At 36.0% G+C, this 25436-nt stretch overlaps 1 pseudogene; it reads right to left on the minus strand.

Moving 5' to 3' along the window:
* Positions 1-23682: 23682 nt before the first annotated feature.
* LOC125364697 lies at positions 23683-24287 on the minus strand (annotated as a pseudogene).
* Positions 24288-25436: the final 1149 nt, after the last annotated feature.

Genomic DNA, 25436 nt, shown 5'->3' on the forward strand with positions numbered 1-25436 from the left:
ATTGGCAAGACTCTTATGAAACTGAGTCCACTGCTCAGAAGAGCCTATTTTTTTAGTAATATATCACACTCGTGCCTCTTCACCAAAGATCTATTACATGAACACAACAGCTAATATGGCAGTTCTGATGAAGTATGGGACAATTCATCACGAACGTTACATTTTGTGGCATTCCTCAAGGAGTTGTGCACCTGCCAAAAAAGTAGGAGGCACAACACCAAAGTGAGTTCCGTTGCAGTATAAGAGTTTGTCAGTCAGTAAAATGCGAAGACTGTGTTTACTCCTCTGAGGAGGATGCTACAGAAGAAATCACAAAATCTGCTATGTGGACAAACCAGGCTGTTCACCTTTCAAAGAGCTCTACAGAGTGTGGACTGAAATTTATCCATTAGATGTAGAGAAGTTCAGTAAAGCACCATACTTTTATTATCCCTATTTACATAAAATACTCCAAATGCTAGTGTTTGGGGGGAAAAACTATTAAAATTTTACTTTCTATGTAGGTGAAATATTATGATAAAGTAAGGTAGTTATCTTTATTTTTAAGTAAGAATAACTCAAGTGTGAAAAAAACAAATTTGATTTAAGAGTTCATCCATAAATTACCTTTATTCACATTTTGGATTTAAAATAAGTGCAGATGCTTAAATGGGACTAGGAAGACAGCAGTAACTTTTACCAAATCGCTGCCTTTACAGGAAAATCCTTGCATGTACTAGCTCTTGTAAAGATATTAAGCCAAGGACATGAATTAGTTGGAGAACATCATCTATTGTTGTTTGGAAGTTCCAGTTCCATGAAAAGAAAATGTATTGGAAAATGCCCAAATAAAATTTATCGTTCATTAATTTTTATAGTAGTCTATAAATTTATATCACAGATAGTAATATTCTAATCTTTATACATAAAATATATATATATACAAATCTATTATATATCCATAAGTTCAGTCAGAAAATAATGAAATGATAAATATTAAAATATAAAGTAAGGCTGAGTTATTTGCATATTTAATATGCATGGATTTTCACCAAGCATAGTCAAAATTTAATGAATAAAAAATAACAACAACATTTTTAAAATTCCTACGCATGCATTCTGCAGCTCAGTTGATAGAAAGGTCTCAGTCAGTTACAGATTATTGTCAGGGGCTTTACAATGGTTTGTTTCATGGCCTGCTGTTTTCTGTTTCCATGCTTTTAATTTTGTGAAGCTATGCCTCCCAATGCAGCAAGGTAAACGTTATGGTAATCCTCCAAAGGGGGTAAAAAGGCATGCAATGTGCTAAGTGACAGAGTGACATTTTCAGGTTTATTGAAAGACACTGTGCCTCAGTATGTCTTTAGCAGATGAGTGATGTTATGGGGAAAATAATGGGTCACCTGTCCATAGAACTGAAGACAAAGAACATGAAAATGATGCCATTTTTATGAGCAGTGCTCACACATAATGTTAATATTTTTCACCATTAGATGCCTATTCCATGCTATCTAAAAATCTGGATGCTCATATTTACTACATATATAATATAGATACATTTCAGTAAATTAGGATACTGAATTCTGTATATCCTTAACATTAACAGCTGTTCTTGATGGCAGTCTGCTTGAAAGCGTATGGCCATGAGTAAAAAGTGTCTCCTCATTGTCCTACATGGAAATAATGACCACATTATTTTTCTACTCAAAGTTGTCCAAACGTTACGAAAGGTCTGATACAAGGTTCTCTGAGAATAAACTAATAGGACGGAATTCTCTGTCTTCATTTCATAGCTGCATTTCAAACCCTTTACCAGATAAGCTGCAGAAAAGTACATTGGCAGCTTTTTAGTCTCCTTTGTATGGATTTGTTTTTAATTTTTAGTTGCAACATATTTTAATGTTGTATCACTTTATATTATAATTATACCTATTCATGACAAATGACATGAAGCTTTGTATATGTGTAAATAGCATAATTATCAAATTAGAAAAATTAATGTTTTTATTACTTTATGGTCTTTATACTTTTTTGAATATTCAAAATCTTTCCTTCTAGTTATTTTTATATAAACTGTATATTATTAACTGTGGTCACCCTACTTGCAAAAGAAGATCAGAATCTATTCTTTGTAACTGACTAGAACATTAAACACATTGACCATTCTGTCTGCATCCATTTGCTTTTCTATTTGTCCAGCCTCTGGAAACCACTTTTACACTCTACTTCTATGGCCCAGATTTTTAGACTTAGACAATAGTAAGATCATGCACTCTTTTGCTTTCTTTGTCTTGCTTATTTGAATTAACATAGTGACCTCTAGGTTCATCTACCTTGTTACAGACAGCAGAGTTTCATGATTTACTTAATGGCAAACAACCACTACTACTACTACTACTAATAATAATAATAATAATAACAATAATATATCACATTTCCTTTATCCATTTATTAATTGGTGGACAATTATGTTGATTCTGTTTGTTATTGTGAATAATGATAAAATTAAAATGGGAGTTTGTGTCTCTTGGACTTACTGCTATCATTATATATATATATATACATAAATACATAAATATATACATATGCATAAAAATATGCACCCCGGCATGCATACATACATACATACATACATGGATACATGCACATGGGATTGGTAGATCATGTGGAGGTCGGAGTTCTAATCTTTTGAGAAACTTCCATATTTTTGCCATAATGGTTATATTAGTTTACACTCCTTCAAGCAGTATATATAGATTGATTTTCTTCCTCCACATCTGAATATATACATATGTGTGTGTACATACATATATATATGGCATATATATATGGCATACCAGAGCTAGGTGGTATCTAATTGTAGTATTGATTTACTTCTCCACATTGACTTACATTCTTGGACATCTTTTTTCATACTTCTTTTTTTTTTTGGCCGGTCCTGGGCCTTGGACTCAGGGCCTGAGCACCATGTCCCTGGCTTCTTCCCACTCAAGGCTAGCACTCTGCCACCTGAGCCACAGCGCCCCTTCTGGCCGTTTTCCACACATGTGGTGCTGGGGAATCGAACTTCATGTGTAGGAGGCAAGCACTCTTTCCACTAGGCCATATTCCCAGCCCTTCATACTTCTTGTCCATTTAAATGTATTATTTGAAGACACAGTTCTTCAAATCTTTGTACTATTTAAGTTACTTGCTTCTTTGTAATCTTTTTTTTAATTTTTAGTTTTATTTTTCCATTCAACTGAGTTCCTTACATAAATTCTGTTTTAATCACATATGAAATATATAGTTTACAAATATGTTCTTCCATTCTGTAGGTTATAACCTTATTCTGTTCTTTGTTTCCTTGGATATGTAGAAAAAAGTTAATCTAAAGTAATCTCAGTTGTCAAACTTTGATATTTGTATTGCCAGTTTTATAATGAAAGACGCTTATATGTTCTTCCTAAATTTAAAGCTGTATTCATAAGATTTTTATATACATGATAAGCATTCACTTTTTCTCACAGGTATAATAAATTTTCCAAAGAAGTATTTGATCTATAGTTCTATTTTTGCACAGACTGAACAGCTCTATAATTTCCAAAGCAATCTGAAAATCAACCAAAGAAAGTAATCTGACTTTCCTGTCTCTAAATTTTATTCATGCATATATGTATGCCAAACAAATAGATAAGTTAAATGGAAAAGTATGCATGTCCTATTAAACATTTATGTAAATATAACTGTGAAATGAATCTCTATTAATTATCTATATGTCTACTACATCCATCTTTAGTATGAAAGTGAATATTTGTTAAACCTGTTAGCAGATTTCAAAACAAGTTTTCTGAAGAAGTTATAACTAAGATCTGAATACATATTTCCTTTCAAAACAGCTATTGCTATTTTTACTCTGATATTTTGCATGGCTATCGAGAGAGTGAGAGAGAGAGGAAGCTGGGAATCTCCACTGGTGGGTTTTCTAGAATAGAGCTTTCAGTATGAGTTCCCTCCTTCAGATGCTACATTCTTTACTTCCGATCTAAACCTATCTTTTTTCTCTCTGAAAAACAGAACAAGGAAATAACCATCTATATCTGCCAGACTATCTTAACCCAAGAAAACATGATTTTCCCACTAGCTATTTTTTATGCACGTTTCCTCAAAAAGAACTTTAAAAAGTGACAACAGCTTCCAATATCTGCACAGTGATATGCTCACTAGTGATTTCTTTTTAGATGTTTTTTACTTTGAATGGCAAAATGAATATTAAAGGAACAAATTTAAAACACCATTAATATACAATGAAATGCAATAAGATGGAGATTATTTTAAGATGCAGAACTTATATAGAGCTGCCAAACCTACTTACACTAAAAATGAGTGAGAAAAAAAAATGGAGATTGCCTCCTGAGCTTTCAAAAACCATCAGACACTCAATGTGTAGTAATGACTGAACACATTCACTGTACTTAAAGCCTATATAAAAAGAAGTGTCTGGAGAAATTTGAATTAAAGAAGATTCAGTGAAATTTGCCTAAGTACAGAATGCACATCTATTTTGAATTTCCTTGCTTTTATTTAAAACAAGTGGCAGATAATTTCACAGCTGTCAGTTAATGCACATAATGAATACCTTATAAAAGGAGGAAAACATGAAGTTGCATTCATGTCCTCCAAGTATGTAAAATAAATTCAAAAGGATGTCAAGATCTGGTATGAAATGAAAAATGCAAGCACATTTGGTTTAGCAATGTGTGTGGGGGGCGGGGGGGTCGTGGGGGACAGAGATGCGAGTGAAATCCCTCCCTATCTTCATATAAATTCACTCAGTAGAAGAGTAGGCAAAGCACCAACTGCGCCACATCTTGGATTCCCACATCACTTTCTCGAGGCCCTTATTTCATGGCACTTTTGTGACATGCAGTCCAGCTTTAATTGCTTCAGAACACTTCATCTCAAATTTAAGACTAAGGCTTGACTGACATTACTAAGTTTTTAGAACATGTTTTTAAGTCTAGACAAAATAGTTAAAGTATGGACATTGTGTAACTTGGGATAAGAAGATATAATGGTATTAATCAAAGAAGAACTGCCTAAAATTAACATTGAAATGTTAAAATAGCCTAAATATCACCCAGTCAGACAGGCTGTTAAAATGGCATCCAATGGAATCGCTCCAGAATTATTTCTTGATTACTAAAATGAAAATCCTTAGATATCAGTCTTTAATAACATTGTAATACTCATTATATTGATTAAGAAAGATAAATTCATACATTGAATAGACAGGATCTGTAATATTATGCTTGCTTCAAGTTATTAAAAACAAAACCATAAATGTGCAGTGCATAGCTATCTTTCGATTCATGAGGTCTGCACCTTTAAATCATTATAGTTCTTTTGGGGGGGGGAGCAGGATTAGCTTTTAATGCAGATTCTCGGATCTCAGTCTCTTGAGGATTTAGGATTATGGGAATGAGCCACTGGCACCCGGCTATAGTTCTGTTTTTTAATATTTTGAGAAACCTTCATAACCGAATTTTTTCTAGTAGGTTCCACTGGCTTCCATTCCTCCCAACAGGGTAGGGTTCTTCATTCCCATTTATCCTTGCTAGCATTCTGGTTGGGATTACATGAAATCTCGATGTCTTCTCAGGAGTAAAGATCATTTAGTTGAAAGTTAAGTGAGTACGTCGAATGTACAGAGCATCGGAGCGTAGCCGCTCAGAACAGTACCCTGCAGAGGACACGTCTGAGCACCTTTGTGCTCACGGGGCTCACTAGGGCATGTGGTCTGCTGCCACTTGCTGAGATCTGGCTAGGCACCACTAGCTGGGGAACAGAGTTGAATGTAAATTCAACCGCATCGCTTTGACTCAACACATCTCACCTTCGGACCCACCTACAGCCACCAACGCCCCGAGTCAAATCGTGGAAGCCAGCGCACGCAGGGGAATATTTTGGATGAAGACCAACTTCGTCACGTAATTAAAACTTGAGATTATATAGGGAATGGTATTTCCCTTTTTCTTCACCCATGGGATTCTTTCTGGTTTGCTTCTATGCACTTAAAAAAAACAACAACAACAACAACAGTAAAGCTTTGGCCCTGTTTGCATGGTTTTACAATCCAGCATAAAGAGAGAAGAAAAATGAACATCAATTTATAAATTTCACCTACAAGTTTATTTTTCTCTGATGTAGTTAAAGGACAGATCCTTCTCAATTTAAGCAAATGTTTTCAGGAGCCCAGCTAGCATTTCTTAGTTCATTTTGGAAGGCCAGCATCGCTCGTATAGCAACGCCAAACAATCGTCTCTTCTTGTGTGACTATTTGGTGGGGTTTTGTCACAGCCATGGCGTATGCAGAGCACTGTCGGATTCATGCTCGTCTCCTAAGGTCCAATTCCGCACGAGGAAGCTGGCAGCAGCTCGCGCACAGGCACTTTTGGAGCTCACCCAAAGTAAGCATGCCAAAGAAACAGATCCAAAGGAATGGCTACCAACTGATAGATATTATGAACCCTAAATTGAACCTTAGGAGGTAAATAAGCATGTGCTTATTGCACTTGGCTCAAAAAGCATCGGAGGTTTGTCTTGTGGAACAAGTGTATTCCTGTTGAGCATGTGCAATGGGTAACATTTCATATATGTGTGTGTATGTACATGTGTGTGTGTGTTTTCATTGATTTGACAAGCTTGATCCCGCCGTATGATCCCTTAAGAGAAATATAGGCGTTGTGTGATGTTGACAATATTTTATTTACTTTCCTCCAACTTTATTTTATTGTCAAAGGGGTTACACTTATATATGTCGTGAGTACTTTTCTTGTCAAACTTGTTACCCCTTCCCTATTTGTCTCCCACTTTACCTACAGATGAAGCAAGAACAGGTGCCAAGAAAGGTTGGGGGGGCTGGGGATATGGCCTAGTGGCAAGAGTGCCTGCCTCGGATACACGAGGCCCTAGGTTCGATTCCCCAGCACCACATATACAGAAAACCGCCAGAAGCGGTGCTGTGGCTCAAGCGGCAGAGTGCTAGCCTTGAGCGGGAAGAAGCCAGGGACAGTGCTCAGGCCCTGAGTCCAAGGCCCAGGACTGGCAAAAAAAAAAAAAAAAAAAAAAGAAAGGTTGGGGACCACAGGACGCCTCGAAAATTACAGCACGGGGCTGGGAATATGGCCTAGTGGTAAAGTGCTCGTCTCATATACATGAAGCCCTGGGTTCGATTCCCCAGCACCACATAATAGGAAAAGCCAGAAGTGGCGCTGTGGCTCAAGTGGCAGAGTGCTAGCCTTGAGCAAAAAGAAGCCAGGGACAGTGCTCAGGCCCTGAGTCCAAGCCCCAGGACTGGCAAAAAAAAAAAAGAAAGAAAGAAAGAAAGAAAGAAAGTTACAACAAGTCTGGGAGTCCTGGATACTTCAATCATTATATTTACTTCATTTCTGCAGGGTATATGTGATATGATTCTAACACACACACACACACACACACACACACACACACACACACACAAAAGTAGGAAAAATGCAAATTCTAAACATGCTCCTTAAACTGCTCATCAAATCGTCTCTTTAGGGCTTGTTTACTATTCCATCTGTCACATCAAAAAGTCCAAGTCCACTGACAACCTGTGGGAACTGCAATGGTGGTAGTCCACTGTGAGTGGCTGTCCATCTCTCTGTCTGTGATGCACACAGATAGTCATTCTCCATCCTTTCTCAATGAGTCAAAACAAATAATCTCAGGTTCATTAGGGTCTTCCACTCTAATTTACTATCAATTGAGCCTATAGATTGTGGGTCAGAGTATCTGACTGAAGAATAACAAATGCATCAACTTTGTAAAAAAAAAAAAACAACACTATTTTTAGCAGTAAAACCCTTCATTTTGTAGGCCACCAGTAGCTACTCATTTATTTATAATGAATCATGTTATCAAGTCTGATATGATAAACAGAATCTTGTTACGTGTAGGTGGCTGTGGTCTGTTTCCATGATTTGGATCTGATTTGGATATTTAACTTCCTTTTGGAATAATCATTATTAAGTTATAAGAGGCCTTTTCAATTGTGCTAAATATAACAAAGTAATTATATTTATTTAGCATAAGAACTGGAGGAATGGATGTGATATAAATAATTTGGTCAAAATAACATTGTGCTCTGAGTTCCATGTTACCTTCCTTTAAGGCATCTGCTACCATGTCATGTATCAGAACAAGACACCAGATGAGAGGGTCTGCTTTATTTACACAGTTATCGTGCTCTCAGTGGAACTATTTTTATGGAAAATGGCATCATTGATTTAATAAAAAGGACACTGTTGGAGAAGATGTAACAATATTGTATTTCTTCTTCAGCAAACACCAAACTGGATTTCCATGGTAACATTGCTAAAGCTGATGCTTTCCATCTGGTGAGAAGGCCAAGGAAATTGGCCATGATGTATATCACACAAAAAAGCCAATTTTTGTGTGATGTATCTAGCTATAGATGAAAACTTTTCTTTGAAACAGTGTTTGTAGAAAATATTCATTTTTCAATTGTATCAAACTTCCTCTGATACTCTTTTTTAAGGAAATTGAAGGGCATTTAAAGCAAGGCTGTTTTTTTTTCTATTTTTAGTCAGCAATGATTTTTTTAAATAAAAAAGCCCACCGATTGAGAGAAGATCTTTACTAGCCATACAACAGACAAGTGCTTCATATCTAAAATATACTTACAACTCAAAAAATTAAATCCCCCCAAAATAAATTCTCAAAGAAACAGCCACCCCCTTGAGGGCTGGGGATATGGCCTAGTGGCAAGAGTGCTTGCCTGGTATACATGAGGCCCTGGGTTCAATTCCCCAGCACCACATATATAGAAAACGGCCAGAAGTGGCGCTATGGCTCAGTGGCAGAGTGCTAGCCTTGAGCAAAAAAGAAGCCAGGGACAGTGCTCAGGCCCTGAGTTCACGGCCTAGGACTGGCCAAAAAAAAAAAAAAAAAGAAACAGCCACCCCATTAATAAGTGGGCTAAACGTTTAAAGAGGGACTTCTCTGGAGAGGAAATAAGAATGGGCAATAGTCACATGAAGAAATGTTCAACATCTCTGCCCATAAAATAAATGCAAATCAAAACAACACTAAAATTCCACTTCACCCCAGTTAGAGTTGCCATTATCAAGAAAGAATGGCATGCCCCTTTAGTAAGGAAATGGAAATACTTGGGGAAAAAATCATACTAAGTGAAGTGAGCCATACCCAAAGAAACATAGACTCTATGTTTTCCCTCATAAGGAATAATTAGCATATGTCAGAATATTCCTAGCAGATAAGCACAGTAGCTCAATAGCTATGTACATATGATCACTTAGGATAATGTTAAGTGAAATGAACTCCAAGTATGGAAACAAGCATTTTATCATTGTTGTTTTATTTATTTATTTTTTGTGGGCTCAGCTGGTGTCGTATAACTTGAAGCCATGTCTCCAGCCCTGCTTTATGTTGCAAATTATGTAGATGGAGTCTTAAGGATCTTTCTTTCTGTTCCAGTTAGCTTTGAACCACAATCCTCTGAATGTTGCCCTCCTGAGTAAGTAGGATTACAGATGTGAGCCCAGCTCAGTGTTTTCTCTCTTTCCAAGTGTGTCTTTAAATTTTATTGATTCTGCCAGTAGATTGCTCTTTTAAGTATTCTGAGACACTGTGTTGCATTTTTCGTTGACATTATTTCCTTGCTTTCTGATATTGCCAGTACTCTAGACTCATTTGTTGTATTTCCTTCCCCTAGTTCTAGAACTGTTTCTGTATGCAGTCCTGATTTCTTTTACTTGAGATTTTTTTTTCCTTTATTGTCAAAGTGAAGTACAGACTGGTTACAGTTTCATATGTAAGACAGTGAGTACATTTCTGGTTCAGCTTGTTACCTCCTTCCTCATTCCCCCTTCCCCCTCCTCCCCCCTCCCCCTTTCCCTCTCCCCCCATGAGTTGTACAGTTGGTTTACACCAAATGGTTTTGTAAGTATTGCTTTTGGAATCCTTTGTCTTTTTATCCTTTGTCTCCTGATTTGGTATTCCCTTTCCCTTCCCTAGTTCTAATACACGTATATACAGTATCCAGGGTACTAAGATCAGATACAGGAAGGGACTACAAGAGAAAAAAAGGGGGAACGGTTTCACATGGCCTGTTGAAAATAATTATAACAATGATATAACACTTGTTTCCATGACGTGGAGTTCATTTCACTTAGCGTCATCTTGTCATCTTATGTGCTCATAAGGGCATAGCTATTGGGCTCTTGTGATCTTCTGCTGTGACTAGCCTAAACCTGTGCTGATTATTCCCTATGAGACAAACCACAGACTCCATGTTTTTTGGGGTCTGGCTCACTTCACTTAGCATGATTTTTTCCAGGTCCTTCCATTTCCTTACAAATGGGGCCAGTGTCATTCTTTCTGATAGAGGCATAGAATCCCATTACTATTCTTAATTTTGTGGTAGATACAATGAATTCTTGACTACATCTCTTTTCCCCTTCCTCCATTCATGTCTACTCTTCTTCCTTTTGCCTCATACCCCATTTCCTGGTGTTGCTTTTGCTTTGCTTTGATCTAGTCTTTCTTAAAAATTATACTATTTGAGCTCTCCAAACAGCTACTATACTTCAGTTTATTAATTTAAAATAGTTTCTTGTTTTTGTTTAATATTATGTTGAACATTCTCTTAACTCTCTCCATAAGCATTAAATTCAGTTAGGTTTATATTAATAAATTAGCATTCTTGTATGTTTTCCCTTTATTTGTTAATTGCAGTATATTCTAAACATTACTTATATGTTGGATGTTGCTTATTTGTTAGATAAATAACAGGAAAAATAAGCAATTTTATTTTACCTTTATTTATTTCTTGTTCATTACTCGTGTTCTTTATTCAGATCCTGTTTTCTGGAACTTGCTATTCTCCTCTCAAAATAATTTAGTTTGAGATTTTGTTTCAAGGTGATTATTATTTCCACTATTTTTGTCCATTTTTTTCCATTTTAATGACTTCTATTTATATCTCCTCAAGCTCAGAGAGTCTTTCTATAGACAAAGCTAGGATACTTTTACAAAAAGTCCACCCAAAACATCCTTCAGTTCTGTTCCAGTGTTCTTGATATTTGATATTTCTTTACAGTTTTGCATCTAAATTTGCATCTAAATTTCTGCTGTCATTACACATCAGATCTTGCCTGCTATCTACTTTAAACATAAGAATATGTATCTTCCTAATCATACTTCTTTTAAATTCCCATTCTGGTAATTCTAACATTGCTGTCATTTCTATGTCTTGTTCTGGTATTTACTTTGTCTATTCAAATTGTTGTTTTACATTTCCATAGGTCTTGTAATTTTCTTCTCATACTCATTTGTCACATACTAAGTTCAAAGAACTTCTACAAACAGCTCTTTAGTTCAGTAATGTAAGTAACATAACAAGCCTTTGGTAGGGTCTATGGGAAAAGAAAGAATTCTGTATTTCTATGAGTTCTCAGTCTTTTAAAAAAAAAAACAAACCTGCACCTCTTAGTGCATCTCCCCTGGGCCTCTTCCTGTCTTTTCTGCTGGAGAATAAAGCTGAAGTATACTACATTTAATATTTTCCCTTTTTATCTTGAAGGCTTAATAAGGGCAGAATTGAGTATTTCCCTGGCTATAGTTACTCCTTTTTTCAGTAGTTTCTCCTGAGGACAGATATGGTTATGAAACTCAAGTACTCTTGAATGTTTCCGACTGTTTTTCTCCCCCACCCACCCCACTTTACTGCTGAGCCCAGGGCATTTCGCCCCAAAATTCATTTTGAGAAATTTCTGAGTTATTTTAGGCCAATTTAACAAAAATAACTAACAATTGCTAATGACAATATCCATGAGGAGTATTTTATTGATTCTTTCTTTCTGCTTTTGTTTCTTGAGACAAGGCTTCACAATGTACTCAGGAAGGACTAGCCAGGTACACCCCTCAAAATGCATGACATTCCCATCAGCTTTGGAAGCGCTGTGTTTGCAGATATGTGTCAATGTGCTCAGCTTCTGAAAATTTAATCACAAGGTCTTCTACATACTGACTACAGAAATGTGTCAGTTATAGCCTCCTTTAGAACTGTTTCTTGAGGAGATTACTACTTGTAATAATGTGACAAGAATCATAATCTGTATTCACCTATTAGTCTCTCTAATTTTGAGGGAAATTGTTTGCAGTGTGTTTTACCCTCTCTTGTAGAGTTAGGAAATGTTGTAAATGGACAACACACGCATCATATATATACGTATGTATGTATGGATGGATGGATGGATGGATGTATGTATGTGTGATATTATGGGGGTTTTATATGGATTTATATAGGGGTTCATTTTGTTCATATTTTTCTGTATCAAGGTGAAGCAATAACCAACGACAGTTTGTAATCTAGACTGGAATCAAGAACCCAACCTAAGGGCTTTGAATTAAATACTGTGTTTAAATTTTTCAAGGTTCTACAAAAAAGAAAACACAGATTTATTGGATTCTAAAAAAAAAAGAGAGATTGATTACTTACATTTTTGGAGACTAACAATTTTCTAAGAAAAAGACATGGAAAAATTGGATGACTGTCTAGGGCTCAATTCCAGGTTAATAGATTTCTTCATATGACTGATGGGGAAAGAGAGCTTTCCAGGATTTCTTTAATAAGGGCACTAATCTACTTCATGAGAAGAATAAAAATGAATAAAATTAAAATTAAAAAACAAAGAAAAAGGGAGAATTATCCAATCATCATCATCTAATCATCTATTAAAGGTCCACTTCCTATAACTATCACACTGGGGGTTAAAAACGTGACTGTTACATATAACTACAACATACGAATTTGAGGAATAGACACACTGATACCATTTTAATGAGTGGGAAAATAAAGAGCTTTTTCACACAGTTATTTCTCCTGAAATAAATCTCGTATTCAGACTCCCTATCTACTTACTAAGACCTAAAAGTAAGTTACATCACAAAACTGAATAAGATATGAAAATTATATGTACCTACTTTATGTGAGTTCTGAGCTCAAACTCAATATTATATGATAATTTGTGAAATATTTTACTAATAGTAAATGCCCAAAACAAGATATGCTTGTATGCTATCACCCTTACTGTTGTACATGTACTGGCAATGGGGCTTCCATAAGATGTTTTCACTGTCAAGACAATTTCAAATAATGCACTCACAATATAGTGTTCTCATTTTAGTTAGTGCACTACTGGTTATGATTATAAAATATAACCATTTTCAATTTCATTTCAACTGAAGTAAAAAAAAGAAGGCTGAAAGAAGTCATATAAATAAATATTTAATGCGATCATTGAAAACAATATTCTACATATACAGAACTCAAAATTATACTTGAAGGCATAGAATGAACAGAGATGATGCAATTTGACATTGAAAATAGAATTTCTTACAAAATAAGGTCTTGTTTTTATGAAAATAGTAGCTTTAATGAGGAGAAAGTAGGTAAATCTTCCAGTTATTTGAATTTGGTGGGGAGGTATCCAATTTTCTTTTTCTGTTCAGGGATCCAGCTCTGCTGTTGATTATATTACTGGTTTAAGTTTATATAATACATTTATTAAGATAATAAATCATCTGATATAGGACATTTATCAGATGTGGCCATGTAAACTTGGTATTCTGTTCTACAGTTAAGCCCTTTGCTTCTTGGATGAGCAATGTGGAAGTACTTACTACAAACATTAGTTTTTAAGTAATAACAATAGTATTTGGACATGAAAATGCACAGATTAATACAGAAAGAACCCCAAAGGCTGTGTTATAGATAAAATGATCTAAGAAGAGTTTAATTCTTACTCAAAGAATGCTTTTCATAAATTGTTGGCAGAGTTTTAATTGCAACTACTTTATATTGAGCTGTATTCAAGACAATTCTTATCTGCAGAAAGAATTAACCTCAACTGTTGTCAAATCCTGTAGCAATCATAATTTCTTCCTCATTCATCACATTTTTCATTACAGTAATTTTATCTAAAGAATTGCTTTGAGATTTTCTTAACGTTTGATAAAGATTTTAGTAAGTGAACAGAGTAAATCATTTTTCTTTTCTAATTTGTTTCTATATTTTCTCAAATTTTAACTACAATTTATATCTGTTGTGTCACAAGAGCATTGTACCTAAATTTTGTCTTCTATTTTCATTTTTATCTCTAATATTATGGTCTCATAACCCAATTAGTTTGTACAAATTGCATTTGGGGAATATTAATAGGATGGCAAATGAGAAAACAACACAAGTATGAAAGCAAACCACATGGGACTGAATCCTTAGGCAAGTTTTATTAACTTGTTCTAATCTTTATTCAAAACCATTTCATGGAAGTTCAATCAAGACAAAGGAGGACCATGTTAACAAAAGCTCTTATGTTGCTATTTTTAGATCAACATATATATTGCATGATGTTTAAACGAGTTCAAGAACATTAATCTCCTCAAACATTTATCATTTCATGATGAGAACTTTTATATTCCCTCTACTTTTGAAAAATGAACAGTTCTTTTCTGTTATCAGTCGTCATTTTCTCCCACTTAACCTTCTCTACTCCCCTCCCCTTATTATGTCATGTATGGAGTTATTTCTTTTTTTTTCTTTCTGATTTAGGTTGTTGTACCCTTTGTCTGATATATAAACTTATCTGATCCATGGAAGGGAAAGGGGGCCCACAGAAACAGCAGGACAAAGGATGAACTAATATTTTTTAAAGCAGAAAGTCACATGCACATTATTCTTTATTAGAATCATCTTTCAGAAGTTACTTGTTCTTTGCAAAACTCTGCACAATTTCCAGCAGGGGCTCTGCCATTTGAGCCACAGCTCTACTTCTTCTTTTTTAATTTAAATTAATTGTCAAGGTGATGTACAAAGGGGATACAAGTGAATACCTAGGGTAGTGAGTACGTTTCTTGTCAAACTTGTTACCTCCTCCCTCATTTTTCTCCCACCTTCCCTCCTCCTTAACCCCCCCTCCAAGTTGTACAGTTAGTTTACAACATGTTGTCTTGTACATATCGCTGTTGTACAGCTCCACTTCTAGTGGTTTAGTGGTTTATTGCAAGAGTCTCAAGAACTTTCCTGTCAAGGCCTGGCTTCAAACAGCAAGGCTCAGATCTCAGCCTCTTGAGCAGCTATAATTACAGGTGTGCGCCATGGCACCTGCCAACATCTAAACTTTTGTATGCACTTTCAGCTGATGAGCTCTTGCCGTACCTGTCATGGACAAGATTAACGTGGAGATTTGTCTGTTTTTGTTAATTTGTAATCTCATATTAAATTTGACATTTCTCTAGGACAAGGATTATTCCTCCAGAGATACACATGATCTCTAGTATTGTATTAAAGCATATTAATTGGGTGAAATGCTATTAAATAAATATTAGCTTTTGATCAGAAAACTTGCATCAATATATTAATTAGTTCACCACTTATTTAAAGGAGTTGTGAATACATTTTAGAGGGTAAACATAGAAAATGAAATAAGAAAATGTATAATTTTTGATCAGTAGTAATAAAGAATTTGTTACCAAAAAATTATAGGGGGCTGGGAATATGGCCTCGTGGCAAGAGTGCTTGCCTCGTATACAGGAAGCCCTGGGTTCGATTCCCCAGCACCACATATATAGAAAACGGCCAGAAGTGGCGCTGTGGCTCAAGAGGCAGAGTGCTAGCCTTGAGCAAAAAGAAGCCAGGGACAGTGCTCAGGCCCTGAGTCCAAGGCCCAGGACTGGCAAAAAAAAAAGGGGGGGCTGGGGATATGGCCTAGTGGCAAGAGTGCTTGAGTCATATACATGAAGCCCTGGGTTCGATTCCCCAGCACCACATATGTAGAAAATCGCCAGAAGTGGCGCTGTGGCTCAAGTGGCAGAGTGCTAGTCTTGAGCAAAAGAAGCTAGGGACAGTGCTAAGGCCCTGAGTCCAAGGCCCAGGACTGGCAAAAAAAAAAAAAAAAAAAAAAAAATTGTACGACTTTCACCAAGCCCGTAGAAGAATGAACAAAGTAATGATTGCCCGATTTTATGACATTTTGAAAATTATGGGTCCCTTTTAGAAAAATTTAAAACAAATTAACATAATCAAATTAACTATTCAATACAAAAAATAACTTCTTTGAATTATTTTCTCGTGAATAGTCCAGGAAGTTGAACATATAATAAAATTTTTGCTGTGTTTTTTTTTTCTCAAAGAAGCAACTACTGAACCTCTCTATTCTAAATGATCTGCTCCTCTCTTCACCATGCATAAAAAGTAAAACTATACAAGTACCAAAAAGCTACACAAAAATAAGAAATTTCTTTGGAAAATAATGTCTGATCTTGTCACTTAATATTTCTATGCTTCTATGATACAACCAGCTTCCACTTCTCTTTGGAATGATTTGTATTAGTGTATCCTGGTATCACATGCGGCATTGCTGAGGAAAAACCAAGAGTGTAAGCTCAGTCCTCCTCATTTCCATGGAAATAAAGTGCTGGAAGAAGTTTTCTTCCCTGTGGCTTCAGGATGGATGCTGAGCCGTGGCAATAATGCAGCAAAGATCTGTTCAGAGACTCCGGGATTTTGGCTGGTGCCATTTTCATGCTTAGCCGCACAGCTGGTTCAGGTGCATTTTCAGCCATAATAACTGATAACATTCCCGGTGGAAACATTCAACTGCGATAAAACAGACAGAAACATATTATAAATATGAGTGCAAAGTCAATGTTTACAGAAGGAGGTCAAATAACAGAATACCAGTTGGTAAATGTCACTACTGCGTGAGTAGAAAGTACTCACAGTATTTGCATTCTTATTAGAAGGATATGTGCAAAACCTCTGAATCTTACAAAGAGGTTTTTTTTTCCTCCTATTTTTTTTCTCACTTACCAGAACTTACTTCTCTGGCTACTTCTCCATTCCTCAAAGTTCACTCCACTGCGAATGTGCTTTCCAGAATTTGAGATTTTGTGGTGAGCCAGTGGACTAGGTCAACCTTCAGATGAACTGTGGCTATCGTGACACGGTGCACCTTTGCCAAGGTGAAGCTTAGAACGGAAAGCCCCCAAAGGGAGTCCTCCCCAAAAGGCAAAAGTAAACCTTTGCCCCGGCACTGTAAGTTAACCATTAGTTTCACTGAGTTCTGTGCTGTTACTCTTCCTTGTGTAAAGTCAGTTACCATTCATCTGGGATTAGAAGGAAGCACCACGGTGTCTTGCTCCCTAGAAGTGATCCTATGAAGAAGATCAAAACAAAACCAGCTGCCTGAAAGGAGAGAAAATTAAAGTGTAGATAACAGAAGGTAATTCCAGATGTGCTAAGTGATTCAGATCTGTTTACATAGGAGTAATACGCTCAAACTTTTATACAGGACAGCCATAGACATACGTTGACATGTAATTCATTTTGGGTGCTGAGGAGAATTCCCTAGTCAGTCATGGAACGTTCTCAATGAAGCCTGTTGAAAAAGAATTTACATCCACTATCTGTATTTCTAGACATTTCTCTCAATTAAAGAAATAACCTCTCTGAACAATAATGTAGTAGCCTGTGGGAATTCTAAAAGTAGCATGTTAGTTTTGGTAATAGGACTGAAGCAAATAAAATAATAGACATGTGTAATGAGAAGATTAAATGGAGATATAAAAAAAGCCCAGGGAAAAGTTGTGGATGGTAAAGTTTAAAAGTGTGTGTGTGTGTGTGTGTGTGTGTGTGTGTGTGTGTGTGTGTACAGACATTAAATTTATACATGATTCCCGGCTTATCTTGCTAGGATTTGAATAAGTATGATTAAAGATTAGTAGGCTGGGATTAATAGTAACATGATATAATAGTTGGTATCTCCAATGATTCTGCCCCACCCCACCCCCAAAAAAAGCTGAGGTATTAAAGGTTTGACTCCTGTCTTGATGCTATTGAGAGGCCATGGGGACTGTAATAGGTGGGTCCTAGTAGAGGGTTTTTATATTATTGGGCATGGAGCCCCAGAGTGTATTGTGGGTCCCCAGTCTCTTCTTTCTCTTGTTTCCTAGCCTTGATCAAAGCAGCACTGTCATTGTGTGCTGACTCCAGGGCAAAGGGGCCTCATTGTAGTACATTGGGATCTGAATAGGGCTTCATATATTGAACACCTAAACCACAAGTCAAACTAAGCCTTTCGTCTTTATAAGCTGACAGGCCCAGATATCTGTCCATTAAGACAAAGAGGCTAACATAGATCATAAAGGAAAACTTGAACAAATTATTTATCCACGGATACATGGAGCAAATGGTTGTCACATACTTGTCTTATAGACTATCTGCAGATGTGAAGCATTACTTAAGATTATACCATTTAATACCCACTTTATAATTTTATTGACAAATAGAATTACGTATCATGTGTAGTACTTTCAAGTATTTTTAGAAAAAGGAAGTATCTAGTTAGATACTGATTATATGGAATTCCTTGAGTTCACCAACTACAAAAACTAAAGAAAAAAGTCATAATATTGAAGAATTTTGGCATTTATTAAAGGTTAGAAGAATTAAATTCTAAATATCTCTGAAATATCTGGATCAGAATAAAGTCATTTACATAACCAGGTAGTGTGAGGGTAAGGATGTAGTCGAGGTAGATGGGAGAGAAACAGAGAAAAAGGTGTCATTGATCAAGGTGCATTGCATTATAAAGTGAAATGTTGAACTTTAATCTCTTTATACAGCTACTTATGGACTATGGAATTGTAATGTCTTTGTACAACTCTCTAATAATGATAAGTTAATAAGAAAAAATAGAATGATTCAAATTTGCAACAAGATGAACCTCAAAATAATTATGTTGAGTGAAACAGAATTATGAAAATCTACATTGTTACCTTTACATAAATTTTGAAAATTAAAAATAACATGCTGGTAGAAAGCAGATATGTCAGAGGCTGTGTAACATTGTGCGAAGGTAAAAGAGAGACCTTTGGAACATCAAGTTGTAAAGTTCCATATAACATTTAGATGTGATTGATTTTATAGCCTGTGATAGGATGGTTACTTTCATATATTTTCATATATATATATATATATGTATGTATATATATATGAAAGTTTACTTGAAATGCATATTTTCCATTTAACCATTGTGCTTACACCTTAGAAAATTGTTTGCAAAAATCTCTGTCTTTACAAGGGTCTGATAGTTCTTTTGAAATTTCTAAACTGTGAGAAGTATTCCCAGTATCTCTGAATACTTTTGGATTTTTCTCTATGACATAATATTAAGACACAGCGTTGGAATAGTTAGAATTGATACCAAATTCCTTCCATAGCCTGTAGTGTGACCTACACATCTTCTCTCAGAAACCAGGAGGCAGTCCGGTGGCTCTTGAAACCTTAGCCCCCCTCCAGAAAAAGAAAAGAAGAGCAATGAAAACAAATAAACCAAAAAAAGTTTTTGCACGTAACAATGAAAAAAACATATTTCATTTTGTTTCTAGAAAACTTACTGACTTTACTTTTAAGCACAAAATTATTTCTATAGCTACACATACTCCTTTCAAAATTCTAATTGTTATATAAATTAATAAGAGAGCCATTAGATAGATACTTTTAAGATTTCCCACAACAAATTGAAAACATACTGCAATCAGAATCAAACATTATTGTGCACTACCTGGATATGATTTTCTGTCTGGCTAGATTGATGTACCTATTCAATAAATGATTACATATTGTATTGTTACACTCTGCACATTACGGTTAAATGAGCATGAATTTTGAAATCATAGATCCGTTCAATTTCTCACAGTGATATTTACTAGTGACATGTCCTTGAGATTCAATCTCCCTGTCTCACAAGCATATTAACCGGTTATATATTTAAAATACATTGAGTACTGACAAATTCACTATCAGTGAAATATTAATTTATTTTTTCACTCCCAAGGTTATTTGAATATTATATTAAAGTGTTTAGCACAAGTATTCTACACCTTCTACTAATGGAAATTATATTAGTAGTAGTAGTAGTATTGCTATTTATATAAGGTCTTAGTTGAACATCATTATTCTATAAGATAATTACCTTAGAATACTAACTGATTTATTGTTTGTGAATGAATATCATAAAGTTAAATTTGGTCAATTTCACAAGTTGGCTTAAAAAGAGATAGTTCATAACAAAATATATACCCTCTTTTTGGAAAAAAAAAGAATCCTCTTTTACTCTATATGAGTTTCTGGAGAAGTAATTTTTTTAGCTGTAATATTTTTCTTTTATGATAAGGCAGTTCACCAGTAAATAATTATTATTAGCAAGATAGGAAAAAAAGTTGAAATAATTTCCAAAAATCCATAGTTGTAATGTGGAAGTGTTTGTTCATACCTCGTGGTCTCAGGATATTTCTGATCAATAGTAGATATAGTTAAGCTAATATGGAATTATTTTATGAGTCAGTATTTTTTAAAATATCAAATACTTGAAATGATTTTTTTTGCTTAAAAACTTTGGTCTTAATCTCAAAATTTGCATATTAAGAGAGCCAAGGAGCAGATTAAGGCTGAACACATGTGAGTACCTCTTGAACATGAGACTATAAAAATGTAATTTGAGCCACGTTTTATGATTTGCTCGGAAACTTAACTCTACATAAATAAATTCCTTTTAAAGTGCTTTGTTTTCTTTACAATTTCATGTATTTTTCAAGAGGAAGTTTTATTTTTGGCTTTAAACAATTCTGAATAGCTCTAAACCTAGATAAAAGTGGAAAAATCTTGAAGGATTGGACAAAGAATTCCAACATTTTCGCTTTGCAGATTTTCAGTTCCTTAACCATAATCTTTCACTAGTGCAGCCTCTACTTCATACTGGATATATATAGTGTCTGTTTCCACTTACACAGATTTGTCAATATATGTGTGTATACTTACTATATCTGTTTATAAGCATGTGTGTGCATATTTACACATTCCCTGATTGCAACTGCTCCTTTGCATTTGACTCTGATGTCCATATTTTGCAAAGAAAATGAAAGGAAACCAAATAGGAATGAAAGGAATAATGAGAAAGAGAGAGACCTTACCAATGCTTATTAAAATGAGTGAAGGAGCACAAGCAGTCAAGCAGATTTTATTGTGGACAAGGTTCTATGTAATAATCTGTGTGGGAACTATTGCACCTGGATCCATGTAACCAACCAGTTAAAAATAAAAATATTGGGGCTGGGAATACGGCCTAGTGGCAAGGGTGCTTGCCTCGTATACATGAGACCCTGGGTTCGATTCCTCAGCACCACATATACAGAGGATGGCCAGAAGTGGCGCCGTGGCTCAGGTGGCAGAGTGCTAGCCTTGAGCAAAAAAGAAGCCAGGGACAGTGCTCAGGCCCTGAGTTCACGGCCCAGGACTGGCCAAAAAAAAATAAAAAATAAAAATAATAAAAATATTGACAGGGTTCACAGTAATTCACAAACATTTCAGTTTTGTTTAATTTGAAAATATTAAGCTATATAAATATACTCGTGGGAAGATTTTGATGGTGTTTTATTTTCAACTTTTCAGTTCTTTTGTTTACAAAGAAAGCATTCATTAATTTATGTGTAAGAAGTTAAATGTTGATTTATTTATCTGGAAAGAGATTTAAAATGATAGAAAATGTGGTATATTTCCATTATAAAATATGAAGCTCCTCAAATGGCTAAAATTAAACCCATGTAATCCCATCAATATGTGATTCATGTGGGCTTTAAGATGTCATGAGTTGACACTAATCGCAAAAGCTGCTGTCTCTGGAATTTAAATATACTCATCACAATACCACAGAGTACAAAAGTACGTAAAATTGACAAAATAAAAAATGTTGCTATGAATCTGAATACTCTGAAGACCAGAATTACACACACACACACACACACACACACACACACACACACACATATGCTTCAGATTACATTTCAAACCTTGGAAAGATAATCTTTGGCAAATAACATAATCAAAGCTTTCAAATGAATGTGTAAGGGCAGAAAGTATATGTTGAATATTTATTGTACATTTCAAACTTCGAGAATTATCGTTTTACTTCAAAGAATAGAATATAGTGAGTCAGTTAGGTAATACATATAATGGAGCAGAAGTATTTATTAATTTGAGTAAATTTAATATTGTTAAAGGGGGTAGTAATAGATCGTAATTCATTCAGGAATGACCAAATTTATCTTTGTGTTATTATTCATAAATGAACACAAATCTATTATTGGATACTATCTCCTAATAAACCTGGCATAGACAAACTGTTGAGAACAAGAATATTAATACATTGGGGTATCCTTTATCAGCTTGCATAATGTTTCATCTAAAACATTAATGTGTTTAAGTTTCTATAAAACATATTAATATTTATTGAAATTAATGAAGTCTCAAGGAGAAAAAAACTAAAAGGTTTTTTAAAGAGGAGAGCTTAAGAAATGGACTAATGGGAAAAAGAAGAATATGTTTAATTCTGGCTATATCTAAGAAGTAGATGATCATAAATTCTCAAGTAGGAAGCATTGTGAATGATCATATTGGGCTAAAGTTGCATTTAACCAAATTTTGATGAGCACCTATGATATTATGTATATCACATTATTTATTAGATTAACTATATACTACTAACTTCCTTTTTTCTTTTTTAATTTAATTTATTTATTAATTGAACACAATTTTTTTTGACAAGGTGTTGTGCAAAAAGGGTACTAACTTCTGAATGCTATTATTCTTAAGTAGAGACTAAAAATATGTAAAAGTATTTTGGAGGAGTTTAAAAATACAAAACATATTTAAGATGACATTACTGCCAAAACATATATGTAATTATATTTCAAGTCCGTCATTTCAGTTAGTAATATCAAGCTTTCTTGAGGAAAATCCATGAGAAAATTTTAGCAAAATAATAATTGGGCCATAGGCCCTTAACTGTATTTTGCTCATATAATAATTACATGAGCTTAAATACTTGGGTGGTTATTTTTAAATTCTTTTCATCCATGCAAAACATATATAAAAAAGACAACTAGGCCATAGACACTTCCAGTGACCTTTTTATGTGTGTGTATGTGTGTGTGTTTGTGTGTGTGTAAAATGTTCTTTACTTTTCTAGACTTCTTTCTAATAGACTTCAAATTCCTTCTCCTTCTCTCCCCCAATTTCCTCTTTTTTTGATTCATTCAAATATTTATTGAGGGCTGGGGGTATGGCCTAGTGGCAAGAGTGCTTGTCTTGTACACATGAGGGCCTGGGTTCGATTCCCCAGCACCACATATACAGAAAATGGCCAGAAGTGGTGCTGTGGCTCAAGTGGCAGAGTGCTAGCATTGAACAAAAAGAAGCCAGGGACAGTGCTCAGGCCCTGAGTCCAAGCCCCAGGACTGGCCAAAAAAAAAAAAAATCAAATATTTATTGTGCATGGTCAAAACGATGGAGCACAATAGAAAGTAATACGTAAGGATTACTCAATCACAGCAGTCACAACAAAGTGCATTAGGAAACCAAAAGGTTGCTTCAAGCCTGGAAGAGGGTATGGGTGGCACATCAGGAAAGGGGATTGGGATTAAGATAGAAGCCTTCAGTCTGGATTGCTGATGATAGTCACTATGGACTATATCTGTGTCTCCTTTTCCTCTTTCCCCATCTTCGGGCTTTAATTTAACACTAGTGCCCAGGACTGTTCAATGTGCTTTTTCTATACTTGCTTGCATTTTTGCTTTCATGTCTTCTACTGAACTTGGTGTTTTAGGAGTTTTTTTTCTTCCTGTTTTTTTGAAGGATTCTTGACCTTTTGATCTTGGTGTCGTTGGCTTCGAGTCTTTTCCATTCTGGTTTGATTTCTGTGCATTTGGGGCTGGAGTATCTCGTATAGATTTCTTCACTGGAACTTTTTCTTCTGCTTCCCCGTCATCAAAATCATCATCATCATCATCATCATCCTCTTCCTCATCTTCATCTTCATCCTCCTCCTCCTCATCTTCCTCAGCAAGTTTTACTTTTTCTCTGTGGAACCTTGCTACCACCTGCAGGGGCAGACCGCTCTCCCGACACACTCAGGAGTTTCACATCCTCCTCCTCTTCATCTTCCGACTCTGGATCCTCCTCCACAGCAACTAAGGGCCGTCCACTAATGGGCACAGGCCCCGAGCCCCCCTTCAGCTCCCAGGAGCACGGGTGGTGGGATTTCAAAGTCCCCAAGGGAAACCGGTGGCTGCACAGACATTTTCAAAGTTGCCAGTGCAACTTTAATTGGACTTCCCTCATAGTTCATTGCCTCTGCCTCCAGGATATGCAGTTCATCGTTCGCACCAGCCCCTGAACTAACCGCTCTTAATGATGACTGGTGCTCATTTTCATCATGATCTACCTTAAAGTGATCATCTTTGTGAATGTAATGGAATATGAGTGCTAGGGGGTTCGAGGGAGGGGATGTCACGACCCCCAAGAGTCCACCACGCAGAGACAGTCTCAAGCGAAAAGATGGAGTTATTGGGGAAGCAACAAGTGAACTGACCGGCCAGGTTCAGTCTCTGGCCAGGGTCCTGAATCTGCAGTTCAGACCCGGGAGCTGAAACTGTGACCCCTAGCAGTCCTCCAGCTGGGGTTTCTAACGGTAAAAAGCCAGCACAGATGTAGGGGGTGGATGCAGGGGGTAGAGCAAGCAACAAACGAGATAAGCAAGCCATTTACAGAAGCCGAACTTTGCGGTCAGGTTGACCTAATACTTAACTTCATTTTAACAACTGCTGCCATGGTTCCCTAATCAAGATGGACTCAGCTCTGCTCCCCCCAACCATGAGCTTTACAATAGCCTATCCAAATAATTTTACTTTTCTGACATGCAGCATTTGGGCTGGCAAGAGTTCAAACAGTAAATGCACACCCTCTGCCTTTCAGCCAACGCGGTCCTTCTCACAATGGCCGGCTTTTGTTTCACGTGGGCTGCTACGGTGCCAACTATCCTACTGTGCTTCCAGGAGAAAAAGCAAAGCCCAAGATAATTACATAGCCTATATTGTAGCTCTTTGAGGTCTGAAGTAGTTCCGTTGGGGGATTTATTGAGTGTCCACCCTATCTTTATAACTCTGTGGGATTCTGAGAACTATAGCATCTTTATCAGGTAAACAATTCCCAATTGATTTCATTTTTTCCAGTCATGGGCCTTGAACTCTGGGCCTGGGCACGGGTCCTTGAGCTTTTTTGCACAAGGCTAGTCTCTACCACTTACGCCACAGCCCTGCTCTATTTTCTTGTTTGTTTGTTTGTTATTTTGTTTTTGTTTGCTTGTTGGTTTGGTAGTTCACTGGCGTCTCATAGACTTTCCTGCCCACACTGGCTTTGAACCAGATTTCAGTCTTCTGAGTGGCTAGAATTACCAACATGAGCCACTGCCACCCAGCCCGTTTCTCTTTTCAGTTTAATAGCATCTAAATAG

The sequence above is a fragment of the Perognathus longimembris genome, chromosome 16 (assembly GCF_023159225.1).
Source record: "Perognathus longimembris pacificus isolate PPM17 chromosome 16, ASM2315922v1, whole genome shotgun sequence".
Taxonomy (NCBI): domain Eukaryota; kingdom Metazoa; phylum Chordata; class Mammalia; order Rodentia; family Heteromyidae; genus Perognathus; species Perognathus longimembris.